Below are 10,978 nucleotides of genomic sequence, written 5' to 3' on the forward strand. Positions count from 1 at the left end.
AAAAGCACGTTCTGGGCGCACGTAGAGGTGGTGGTACGCTCAAGAGCTATTTTTAGAAGTGGCGGTACTGAGTACCGGGGCGTTCCGGCCCACTTAAAGCACTGGAGTGTACCATAAATAATGACTGGATACATAAGCTTAAGCAACAAAATATTGTTTATTGAGCCCTATTCGGACAGGGGTAGATGGCGTAATGTAATTTTACCACAGGACGTCGGTAATATTAATGGTCAATTCGGACGGGATTAGAAATCTCTGTAAAACATTCAGAAGTGGGAGGGGTAACTCGTTGGCGCAGCGCGTCACCTCTCGTCTTCACGTGCACGTTACTTGCTTCCAGATATCAGATGTGCAAACAACATGGCACAGACAAGGAAAACGCGAAACACTGTGTTTAATTTCAGTTTGGGGAGAACGTCAGTTTCATAAACAGTTCCATGCCTCTGAGAAGTAAAATTGACTTTTTTTTTAAAAAGTTTGTGTCGTGTTTTATTCAGAAACTGACTTGTAACTGACTTGTTTCTCCGTCTAGAACGCAAGTAAATGCTTCTTTAAGCGCTTTTATATTTAAAAGAAACCCGCAAATTAAAAGGAAATGACGCGATTTATGTGTATATTTACAGCTGGTCTATTCACACTGGATTTGTATTACCTGATGTAATTTCTCCGAACCTTTTTACAGAAGGTAAAAGACGCCGTAATCTTTACTGACATTGTCTGTAATGATTACTGACATGGAGCATTCGGACTGGACTAAAATCACAGAGAAGCTCTGATAAAAACTTGCTTTACCCCACATCCCTATGTAAAACTAATCCCGTCCGAATAAGTCGTTGTGCCCGGAGTCGGGCTAATGTCCACGCTAGCTGCTGTATGTTTTGCATTGATATGCTAGATATGCTGCGGTGATATGTGAATTCCTTGTTGCATAGCTTACACACAACCATGCTTTTATCGACGCTTACATCCGTTCGTTTTTTTTATAAAATAAATTCCCATCCACGGGGCCAACCAAAGCGATCTCATCAGCCTCTTGGTTCATGTTTACTATGGTTTGTTGTGAAGTCATGAACGCTAGTTGGTGCTCCAGTATAATCGGTCCGCCGAAACTCATGAGAAATGTTCCGCGGTGCAAAAATAAGTGCAATTAAAATGCGTTAAAAATGTTTAACGCGTTATTTTTGTGTAATTAATTAATCTTAATTAACGCGTTAAAGTCCCGGCCCTAGTTTGAACCGTTTTCAAACAAATGGAGCGTAGCTAACTCCTCCCGCTCCCCCTCCCTTACGTGCTTTCTTGAACGTGCCCAACCCCCACCCTCAAATCTTTGTCGTTTTTTGGCTGGAACACTTTGTTATAGTTTCCGTTTGTAGGTTTGGCCACTGGGTTTGTGGAGCCTGGGCTGTCTACAGAGAGTGCGTTTTTTACAGTTTGATCAGCGGACAGGCAGCAAGTAGATAGTGAGATGTTTGCTGTATGTAACAAAAAATGTTTTATGGTCTAAAACGCGTGAATTCGCTTAGAGCGCCTTTAATGTATGCAAAAACGTAAGAACGACATAGACAACACGTATGCAATAATCATGCGTGCGTCCCAGGTGAAAAAAAAAGTGCACTAAAAAACACTTTATTTAAGTACACTTAGTACACTTTTCCACAATATACTAAAAGTGCTCTATTTTCGCACACTAATTTTGAACTTAATATACTAAAAAGTAGTATTTAGTACTTCTTAAGATGAACTTAATACCATCTTAGTGTACTCAACTGTGCTATTTTGAGACACCATGAAGTTGAACTAAAATGTATTTTTAACATACTATGTCTGTATTTTAAAAAATATATTTCATTATAACTTGAGGTACACTTGAACCCACCTTTGAGCATTTTTAAATATACTTTAAAGTATACTAATGGTATGTTAAAATAATATTCCAAATGTATTCCCAGGTGAAAAAAGTTCACTAAAATACACTATTTAAGTACACTTTCCACATTATACTAAAAGTGCTCTATTTTCGCACACTAATTTTGAACTTAGTATACTAAAAAGTAGTATTTAGTACTTCTTAAGATGAACTTAATACCATCTTAGTGTACTCAACTGTGCTATTTTGAGAGACCATGAAGTTGAACTAAAATGTATTTTTAACATACTATGTCTGTATTTAAAAAAATATATTTCATTATAACTTGAACCCACCTTTAAGCATTTTTAAATATACATTAAAGTATACTAATGGTATGTAAAAATAATATTCCAAATGTATTCCTAGGTGAACTTAATACCATCTTAGTGTACTCAACTGTGCTATTTTGAGACACCATGAAGTTGAACTAAAATGTCATTTTAATATACTAGGTCTGTATTAAAAAAATATCTTTAATTACAACTTGAACCCACCTTTAAACATTTACGAATCTACTTTAAAATATACTAGTAGTATGTTAAAATAATATACCAAATGTATTCCCAGGTGAAAAAGTTCACTAAAATACACTGTAAGTTCACAACCTTAAGGTACTAAAAGCGCTTTATTTTCGTGCAGTAAATTGTGCTTAATATAGTAAAAAGTAGTATTTAGTACTTGTTAAGACAAACTTAAGACAATCTAAGTGTAGTCAACTGTGCTATTTTTTAAAACTGTATTCAGTTTCAACTTGAAGCACATTTGAAGCCACCTTTTAAACATTTATAAATATAATTTAATAATTTCAGAAATAATAATATTACATAAATAATATAGCATACAAAATGAAATAATAATATATTGCCCACACATTTGTATACATAAAATACATCATTTCTAATGTAGCCTACTGTATGTGACATTTGAATTACAGTACAGTATACTATTAGAATGTTATATATGTAGTATTTTACCTGCATGTTTGCCACAAAAACATGTTTTAACTCATTCTAAAATGATACTGTTTCTTCCATCATTAACAACTAATTAAATGTTAAAGAAACAACTAAGTATGTATTTACTGCTATTGAAATGATTTTACAATATAAAACAAAGATCAGTGAAATGCAATGAGCTACTTTTATCAAATTGTGGAACATTTATACATCAATATGAAAAGTACACTATGAATATGCAACCATTGAATATTCATATAATCATAACAATGTAATTCTCTAAACAAAAAGTTACTGGGAAAAATGCTGAAGTGCATTTGAACACTAACTCAAGATAAACCTGCAAATGGCTGAACCAAAACACAGAGCAGTTAAAAGTCACGTTTAAGTTGGAGGGTCACTTTTTCTTGCCATTCAGACACTGAAGACTTAATCACAAGGTCTTTGAAAAGGAAACAGAATATATACAAAATTAACCAATAATTAATGAACATAGATATGCATTAGAATTTTGTTAACTCCTCAGTTTACCTTTTAAAGCTTTGACTGTGTCCTCATCAAGCTTGACATGAGTGTCCGTTTGATCCGTCACTACATGGCACTCTACAAGTTACATTGAACATACAGTAGGGTTATATGAGGCTTAACTCATTGACACTGATTAAATGCAACCTGTGTGTACAGGATATGCTTTACTTTGATAATTGTGCTTTATTTTAACCAAGGGCATTTTCCATTGACATGTCTATTGTCATGTCTATTGTGGTCTTGCTTACAAGAAAAGTTCGCCTCTGTTTAAGGAGATTTAAGGAAATCAGAAGTCATGCCAATGGACTCTATGCACGCTTAACTTCCACGTTTGACTCAAGGTTAAGTTTCTGATACGGGAGATTTAAAGCAGAGTGACAGCAGCATCGCTAAAATTTACTCATTTGCTGGATTTACCCAAATTTACAACCTATGATGTGTGAAGAAGTGTCCAGATGTGCAAACTGAGAAAGGTTGCAAGTTTTATGTGTCTTATCTATGTTATCATTAAGATATATTCAGCTAGCCTGTACTAGCAGTGCTTACATTGTGCTGTTTTTTTACAATTCGTCCAGCAGGCTAATCACATTAGTAAAATATTATTGTCTTTGTAATGTTGTCAGGTAAAATAAGAGAGAAAAGTGAGATCTCACTGTTACTGCTATATGAGGAAAAAGCTAAATGAACAGAATTACATATTATGATATGATGCTGATAGTGTAAAATGTGACATTCAGAGTTCTGTTCTGAGTTTTACTGTTTTATTGTGGTATATTCACGCTGATTATCAAAAATTTTTACTTGGTTATTTTTGAGTTAGTATCTTGAAACATTAGAGGATGTAAAAAACAAAGCAAAAAAGACTATGGTAAAATTCATAACCACAGATGTTATTTTCAGAGAAGACAAACATACCTTTTAGTCTAGTACTAGCATTGCATAAAGCGTAACTAAACCCCTGGTCAGAGCCTGACTCCACCCACTGGCAATATTTGAAAAATGCAAGAAAAGTTGGCAGATCCCAACGGAGATAGAGAGGACGAACTAAGCTTGTACCAATTGTGTGGTAAGATTGTAACAAGGGTGTAGTGAGTTTGAACCTGATTAGTCACGACATATTTTTTGGACCCAACATCCAATAGGAAAATTCAACTGCAGTAGCCACCGATCAACCTGAAGAGGGCAGCACTCAGACGTTTTTACACCATATATTGTAGTATTGAAACACTTTATATCCAAATGTCAAAAAACTTACACTAATTCAATTCAATTTTATTTATATAGCGCTTTTCACAATTTGGTAATTGTATCAAAGCAGCTTTACATAATAGATGCAGTGAAAAGCACAGAAAATCGACAGATAGCACAACATAATAAACGGTAGCACAAGCAGTTAAATTTGCTACGGCTATAAATCAACATTATAAGCAAACGTATTACTAATCTAACGTATAGAAGTTAAGACCAAAAAGGCTGCCTCCCCGGGTTCAAAAACCCCCTAGGAGAAAAAAACCCCGGAATTGTAGCCGGGGACGTAAAAAAGTCATAGGAGGAAAAAACCCTTGGGAGTTATATATATATACACATTGAAACGGAAGGAGATTAAGCGGAGATTAAGCGGGTTCTGCCGGTGGTCTTTGGTCAGGCATCAGCTGGACATCACGATGAAGAACAGCTAGTAGATCAGTTGTGTGCCGACTTTCACATGTACCGGAACTGGATCTGTTTGTCTCGTCCTCGGGATCAAGGACGAGACAGGGAGAGAGAAACAAAATCTTATTAGCGTAGGGGCCGTTCACATAGAAAACAAGTGTCACACAGTAATGTGGTTTTAGTCAGCTCGGTTCCGGACTGGCTAACTATTGCTGGTTAAGTGTATTACATATAGTTAATGATTTTAGAAACGGAAACAGAACTCGTTTGACTAAGGCCAGAGGCCCCACTGCCGTCGTTAATAATAACGTACAGTGGCAAATGGTTCTGTATGACATACTATTTTAAGGTCATGGGAAAAGGCCAAAATTGCAAGCCGGCCATATTTGGCAGTTAAGACTCAATCGAAAACCAATTCAAAGTTTCAGCATATTACTAAAGAGTATTAATGAGATTTACCATGCTTTGGAGTGTTAACGAAAAAAAGGTTTTAATTTATTCATTAATTTATTTATTTATAAGGTTGTACAAGCTAGCTATTAGGAGATAAGTACCATTGTTAAAACAACTATTTGAAAGCCTTGTTAAAGAGAAAAGTTTTAAGTCTAGATTTAAAGTTATCTACTGTCTCTGATTTTCGGACGTCGGTTGGTAAATCATTCCATAGCTTAGGGGCTAAGAGGGAAAAGGATCTGCCACCTTTAGACACTTTTGATATTTTAGGGATAATTAAGAGGCCAGAATTTTGTGACCGCAATGCACGTGATGGATTGTATTCTGATAATAATTCTCTAAGATATGAGGGTGCTAGGCCATTTAAGGCTTTGAAGGTGATTAGTAATATTTTAAATTGTATACGATATTTAACTGGTAGCCAGTGTAAAGATGCCAGAATTGGGCTTATGCGGTCATACTTCTTAGTTCGAGTAAGAAATCTCGCAGAAGCGTTTTGAACTAGCTGAAGCTTGTTGACCTGTTTTGCATGGCATCCTCCGAGTAACGAGTTACAATAGTCTATTCTAGAGGTCATAAAGCGTGGATAAGCTTCTCTGCATCTGATGCAGACAACATATGGCGTATTTTTGAGATATTTCTAAGGTGGAAGAATGCTGTGCGGCAGACATTGGAGATATGGCTGTCAAAGGATAAACTGCTGTCGAACATCACACCTAAATTCTTAACCATGGAGGTTGGCACCACAGTGCAGCCATCTATGGGCAACTTGTAATCTGTCATATTATATTTGTAGCGATTCGGTTCGATAACAAGTATCTCTGTCTTATTGGAGTTTAGCATAAGAAAATTATGTGACATCCTGTCACTTATATCGCTGATGCAGTCTGATAGCTTAGAAAAATTTTGTGTTTCGCTAGGATGCGAGGAGATGTAAAGCTGTGTGTCATCTGCATAGCAGTGAAAACTTATGTTATGATTTCTGATAATGTCTCCTAGAGGTAACATATATAACGAGAACAGGATAGGACCTAAAACTGATCCCTGCGGTACGCCGTATTTAACCAGGGAGTGATGTGACTCCTCCTCATTTACATAAACAAAGTGATAGCGATTGGTTAGATACGATCTGAACCAAGCTAGCGCCTGACCACTGATGCCAACATAGTTTTCTAGCCTATTAAGTAAGATTGTGTGATCTATTGTGTCAAAGGCTGCACTAAGGTCTAATAATTTAAGGAGTGATATTTCGCCACGGTCGGATGTTGGGGGAGGGTCGTTTGTGGCTCTGGGCGGCGCTGTCTCTGTGCTGTGGTGGGGCCTGGGTCCTGGTTGGAACTTTTCATACGCACTATTGTTTGCTGGGAATGTGCGTGGCTGGCTTGCCACTGCCTTTTCTGATATTTTGGAGGGAGGGGGGGCATTTGAGATTGGTCTAAAGTTGTTTGGATCTCCCTGGTCAAGGTTTGGTTTTTTAATGAGCGGTCTAATAACTGCTAGTTTGAAAGCTGTTGGTACGTAGCCTAATTCTAATGATGAGTTAAAGACATTTAGTACTGGGTTAGACACTATAGGGAATACCTCTTTGAGTAATTTTGTGGGAACAGGGTCCAATATACAGGACGATGATTTGGATGACGCTACTAATTTAGATAGCTCTTCTATTGTAGTAGGTTTAAATGACTCTAGATGTTCGTATGGTAGGCAAGCGTTAAATGTATTACTGGGTAGAGTGGTGGCTGCTTGGGTACCTACAATGTTTTCCCTAATAATCATAATTTTTTTAGTAAAGAAGTTCATGAAGTCGTTACTATTGTGTGGGAGTTTATTAGTGGGTTCTGTTTGTTCTTTATTTCTAGTCAGTTTCGCAACTGTGCTAAAGAGGAAGCGAGGGTTATTATGATTTTCTTTAATAAGATTGCTGAGATACGTAGATCTGGCGATTTTTATAGCCTGTCTGTAGTGTTTAACACTCTCTTTCCATGCTGCACGCCATACCTCTAAGTTTGTGCTTCTATAATTTCTTTCCATTTTTCTAGCAGCCTTTTTAAGGGCAGCGGTATGATGGTCGTACCATGGTGCTGGCGTTTTTTCTTTGATTCTCTTTTTTCGAATTGGAGCTACGGCATCCAACGTGTTAGAACAAATACTGTTCAGGTTTTCTATTACAATATCTAGATCTTCAGGGTTATCTGCTACATGTTTCATTTGGGACAGGTCTGGAAGAGTGCTAATAAAGTTATCTTTAGTGGTGGAAATTATTGTTCTGGCTAGTCGGTAGCGTATTGTGGATCGAGTGATCATATCTATAAGTACCGTGTATGAGACAAGGCAATGGTCTGAAACTGCATCGCTCTGAGGTGATATCTCGATTTCATTAATATTGAGCCCGAGTGACAGAATTAAGTCTAATGTGTGCCTATGAGTATGCGTGGGCCCTGTCACGTTTTGTCTAATATTGAGAGAATTTAGAATATCCATAAATGCTAATCCTAATGTATCTGTTGGGTTATCAACATGTATATTAAAGTCACCAACGATAAGAGCTTTATCTACAGTGACTACGAGGTCAGACAGGAAATTTGATATTTCTTTAAGAAAATCTACATGATGGCCCGGAGGTCTATAGATTGTAGCAAGGACAAAAGAGAGCTGTTTATGATTACGATCAGTTATTTCCATATTTAATAGCATTATTTCAAATGAATTAAATTTTAGTTCGGATTTATGGTTTACTTTGAAAACATTTTTGTAAATTGTAGCTACACCACCCCCTCTCCCCTTTAAACGCGGTTCATGTTTATAATAGTAGTCTTGTGGGGTGGATTCATTTAAACTAATGTAATCGTCTGCTTTAAGCCAGGTTTCTGTTAAAGAGAGTGCATCTAAGTTTTGGTCAGTAATTATTTCATTTACAATGGGTTCTTTATTGGTAAGCGATCTAATGTTAAGAAGGCCGAATTTTAACATTCGAGGTTCATCTGTAAACGTATTGTTTTCTAATTTTATGTTAGTAAGATTTGTACGAGACGAGGTAAACGGTGCTCTGTATTTGTTTGTTCGAGGAACGCACACAGTTGAAATGTGTTGATACTCTGGTAAGATAGATTCTAAGTTCTGGGATATATGTGATCTTGACATGTCAGAGCAACTAACAGATGGACGGGTAGGCCGATCTATCTGTTTCCTGACCTGGGCCCTGACTAGTCAGACTGTATTAGAATTTAGAGTATTGGTCAGATTTCTAGAGAGTATAGCATTTCCTTCCGAAGACGGATGAAGGCCATCTCTCTTTAGCAGGTCAGGTCTCCCCCTGAAGTGTTTCCAATTATCTATAAACCCTACGTTATGCTGAGGGCACCATTTTGACATCCAGTGGTGAAGAGACACTAATCTGCTATAAGTTTCATCACCCCGGTAGGCGGGGAGGGGACCAGAGCAAATTACATTATCTGACATTGTTTTTGCAATTTCACACACCTCTTTAATAGTATCTTTGGTGATCTCTGACTGGCGGAGTCTGGTGTCATTTGCGCCGGCATGAATAACAATTTTAGAAAACTTACGCTTAGCATTAGCCAGTACTTTAAGTTTGGATCTAATGTCTGACGATCTGGCTCCCGGTATACAGTCAACTATGGTGGCTGGTGCCTCAATGTTCACGTTCTTAAGTATCGAGTCTCCAATAACAAGGGCACCTTTAACAGATGTCTCAGCCGGTGTATTGTTTAGAATGTCGAATCTTTTAGAAATTACTAGGGGGGACTTCGATGAGCATCGAATATGACTACGCCGCCTGACAGTCACCCAGTTAGTTGGCCGTGTTAAAACTCAGTTGCCGGAACCGAGCTATGTGTACTACGCGTTACCGTAGGCGCACCCGAAACAGTGTTTGAAACATTAACATTAGCATTAGCATTAGCGGTCTTACTGTCCTCAACGAGCGTTCGGATGTGCGCTTCTAGTTCTGCAACCTTCTCCGTCAGCCTTACTACTTCAATACACTTAACACATGTAAACCCCTCTGTGCTGACGGAAGAAGCTAAACTGTACATGTGGCAAGCAGTGCAGGTTACAATGACAAGCGGAGTCTTACCGTTTTCATTTTGGGCGATGGCGTCTCTGTTCGCCTGAACGCGGTCCGTGAAGCTGCATCGAGACCGGTGCTCGCTCGCTGGCTGCCTCGGTCATCTCCGGGTGTCTGGAGCCAGGGTGATGTGAGGCACGCTGTACCGACTGTTGCGAATGCCGGGCCACAACTCCTCCACATCTTCCCGCTCTGGTGAGGAAAGGTCTGTGTTAAGCGTTTGTTGGCGTCTAATCAGTTGATCTTCCGGACGTGTTTCCTCTTCGGCTGGCCAAAAAAAAAAAAAAAGCATCATTCTTACAGATCATTAACTAAAAAAAGTTGGTTTAGGGTTTAGTTACTCTTTAAACAATAGCATTAGAAAAAGGTAAAAGTGATCTAAATGTTATACGAATACTTTAGAACTAAAAACTTACCACCAAGAATAAGTATTTTTATGGGCCGTATCTTCATCTGTTCATCTCTACTTTGACTTATTAGAAATTCTCGGCTCTGATTGGTCAATTTGAATGCCGCTGTGCTAAAAAAAGACAGGCTGTTATGATTTCTGAAATACAACAAGAGAAATGAAATGCCTAACTTTACTCACAAAAAATGTATGTTCCAAAAGCCACACAACATACACGCTTGAAGAAGCTGGGTTCAAATTAAGACATACTGTACTGTAATACTAAATGTTCTACTTATTTAATAGTTCACTAAAAAAATCTGTCTGCCAATGTGACGTACTGAATCCCAAGAACCAATGAGGTTTAGTCACGTCCGTCATGTGTCTTGTTTGAATATAAACACTAACAAATGTATGTGGATTAACTTTGTAAAATTATTATATAATGCACGTTCAATGATATGATGTTGAAATTGCAATGTTAGCCTATTAAAATTAATGTATGTTTTTTAAGAATATATGTTTTTTTTTCTCAACACTAAAACTTCTGTAAAACCTCTAAAACTTCTGTAAAAGTATGCTTGTGTTTAACATATATTTTTTAAAATGTGTAATTTAAGATATATTTTTTCCCAGCGTACCTCTAGTGCTCTTTTTGGAAATATGTTAAATGTATGCTTGAGTTTAGCATACTTTTTTAAAGTGTAATTAAAGATATAATTATTACCAGCGTACCTCTAGTGCAGTTTTTATAAATACATTAAAAGTATGCTTGAGTTTAGCATACTTTTTAAAAGTGTAATTAAAGATATAATTATTACCAGCGTACCTCTAGTGCACTTTTTAGAAATACATTAAAAGTATGCTTGAGTTTAGCATACTTATAAAAAGTGTAATTAAAGATATATTTATTACCAGTGTACCTCTAGTGCAGTTTTTATAAATACATATAAAGTATGCTTGAGTTTAGCATACTTATAAAAAGTGTAATTAAAGATATAATT

The 10,978-nt window shown here is 37.0% G+C and overlaps 1 long non-coding RNA gene across 1 annotated transcript; it reads right to left on the bottom strand.

Annotated features, from left to right (window-relative positions):
* Window positions 1–3,255: 3,255 nt before the first annotated feature.
* Window positions 3,256–10,242, bottom strand: LOC129441588 (uncharacterized). Its single transcript, XR_012360137.1, has 3 exons — window positions 10,003–10,242; window positions 3,397–3,468; window positions 3,256–3,307 (listed from the first exon to the last, which is right to left on the bottom strand). It is a non-coding gene; the product is annotated as an uncharacterized lncRNA (long non-coding RNA).
* Window positions 10,243–10,978: the final 736 nt, after the last annotated feature.

The sequence above is a fragment of the Misgurnus anguillicaudatus genome, chromosome 21, assembly GCF_027580225.2.
Source record: "Misgurnus anguillicaudatus chromosome 21, ASM2758022v2, whole genome shotgun sequence".
NCBI classification, from domain to species: domain Eukaryota; kingdom Metazoa; phylum Chordata; class Actinopteri; order Cypriniformes; family Cobitidae; genus Misgurnus; species Misgurnus anguillicaudatus.